The sequence below is a fragment of the Onychostoma macrolepis genome, chromosome 03, assembly GCF_012432095.1.
Source record: "Onychostoma macrolepis isolate SWU-2019 chromosome 03, ASM1243209v1, whole genome shotgun sequence".
In the NCBI taxonomy this organism is placed as follows: Eukaryota; Metazoa; Chordata; class Actinopteri; order Cypriniformes; family Cyprinidae; genus Onychostoma; species Onychostoma macrolepis.
In genome coordinates this window covers 54,874,867-54,877,366 of record NC_081157.1, presented here as the reverse complement: position 1 = coordinate 54,877,366, position 2,500 = coordinate 54,874,867, and the positions used below count along the sequence as shown (strand labels likewise).

Genomic DNA, 2,500 nt, shown 5'->3' with positions numbered 1-2,500 from the left:
GCTTCATAAACACACCGATGATCGTGTTATGAACACACGCGCAGGTATGATATGAATATATGAATGCAGCGGGAGAAGAATCGGTTCCACGATCAGAATAAAAGTCAAACTCACCTCAATCTCTTAAAAAAATATCTGTTATTAAACGTTTATCACTCGTCAATGAACGCGTCCAAAAGCGCTATCCATCTTTCCTGCAATGAGCGGAAACACGCCACTGCTCCTGAACCCACGTCACTTCCGCTTCCGGACTTTTATTATTTAAATCGGCAGCAGCGCGCAGTTACAAGAACGACATGTGTATCAAAGCAGCTGGATGATATGTTAACATTCTTGACTCTTTGTGGCCTATTTCATCTTCACAAATGTAAAGTTACTGATTCTATGCCCAATTTTAGGATCCTCTGTATTGATTTGAAATTATTTTATGAATCTCTTTGATGGACAAAATAATGATGGTGTTGTAAGGGTTACCTCCTGAGTATTCTTTGAAGTTGATATTTTATGTGTAACTTATTTCATTATTATTATTTTATTTATGTTTTGTTACTACTTTTGTTTAGGTAAATGATTTGTATTTTGACTTGTGTAGGTTTTTTGTTGTTGTTTGTTTTTTGCCTTGACTGTATCCCTTGTGAATGTTATTTGATTAATAAATATATATATATATATATGTGTGTGTTAATTTGCAGGACTTGTTTTGTTTGTTTTATGGAGAGCTTGTACACAGAGGCCAGTAAGAGACTATAAACTACGACTGGTCTTTTTAATAACACACATGACTGATGAGATGTGATGAAACGGATCCGAGATCAGGTTTTCAGACACATCATCAGCTCAACACACCACTGATATTTCCAAACTTAGTTTCCCCATATTTATTTTTAATTGCAACACAGTTCCTTAGCATGCATATTAATATTAGCCATATCACAGTTGGAAACAATAAAATGATAAGAAGCCAATTAGCAGACGACACATATGGCTTTATTTTTGTGTGATTCTTCACAAATCCCTGAAGCATTGAGTATTCGTGCGCAGCTCAGTCTCTCTGTGGATAAGCCCACATGTAAAACAATGAATGATGTCTTAATAAATGAGTTTTTCTACCTGTAATAATGGTGGTTTGAATTCCATTGATTTCGATTCCCTCAACAACACATTTAAACTGAACCTGAAGCCAGCTTCTGTCTATTAACTCATGTTTTCACAGTTTGGTGGTCTTCCTTTGCTTTTAATGTGTAATTATGATATATATCGAAACTCCCAATCAAACTTGCCGACTTTCATCGACAGGTTCTTCTGGGCTTTCATTTATAATCACAGAGGTGTTTTATTTGGAACAATAAGAACTTTTTATTTAAGAACAAATCCATCTCATGAACACTTGACAATAATTGTAAAATAATAAATATAAAAATACCCAATGACGCAAGGGATGTGTGTTTATTCCTCTTTAAACACGTGGAGGACCTGGACACACTTCACATGAAGCTGCGCTGATGATCGAGGCCTGCAGGTCGATGCCGTGTTACGTGTATAATCTATCAAAGCAAGCCATCTCTATTTAGCCTATGTACGTGTAGCACACTGCATATAGACAACTGTCTATCCTATCATTCACATGTGAACAATTTATGATACGTGCAACACATCTTTAGAAAATTAAATGACAATTATAAATGATAAAAATGTGTTGTGACTTTTACAATAACAAAATCTAATTGTCCCCTTTAAATTTGACAAATCTAAAAGGTGTCTTAGGTAGTTTAAAATCGATCATAATAAATGTGAATTTATCTCATTACAGATATGAATATGGTAATGTGTAGAGGTTTTTATTACCATTAGCCTAATTTAATCAACTAATGCCAGTGTTTTACAGGCTGTTGTGATCTGCTCCATACATTAGACATATTAAATATATATAAGTTGTACCATTTTAGCCTAGACATCCTTTAAAGAAATAAGAAAACGTGTGTTAGTAAAACGAAAGGCAGCATTATTGTATTTAGATCCCTGAAACTGCTGTAAATTGCTTCGACATGACGTTACTTCCGGTTTCCCCGTACTGGGGATGGGAACCACGAGGGATAGGGGCGTGGTTTCTGACGTGCGCTTTGAGGTGGGCGTGGCTGCATTGGGTGTGGGCGTGGCTAATGATCGAAGTCCCGCGAGAGCAGATGGATCCTTGTGCCTTCGACTCGCTCTCGCGGGACTTCGATGTCGTGCACTGATCGTTCTGCGCATTCAAGTCGACCGATCTACTGATGCGAAACAAATGACTCGCAAAGGCTTCGAAGTTTTTTTTCCATTTCTGATATTTCATTTGCTTCATTTGGTAAAGCAGTTGAGGCTTAGACTAGTGTGACTAAATTACTTCAATATTATTTCACAGGTGTATATGTTCATAAAATCATTGAGAGATGAAGATCAACAGATCCCCAGCAAACACAGAAGAACGTTTCCCTAACGTTAGTTTTTGGTTATTTTTTTGGGA

At 36.6% G+C, this 2,500-nt stretch overlaps 1 protein-coding gene across 1 annotated transcript in view; it reads right to left on the bottom strand.

The window, feature by feature from the left end:
* LOC131536485 (WW domain-binding protein 11) overlaps positions 1–258 on the bottom strand; it is a 15,434-nt gene extending 15,176 nt beyond the window's left edge. The window contains exon 1 of the mRNA XM_058769441.1: positions 115–258. The gene's annotated coding sequence lies outside the window, so the exon portion shown is untranslated. The remainder of the gene's footprint in view (positions 1–114) is intronic.
* Positions 259–2,500: the final 2,242 nt, after the last annotated feature.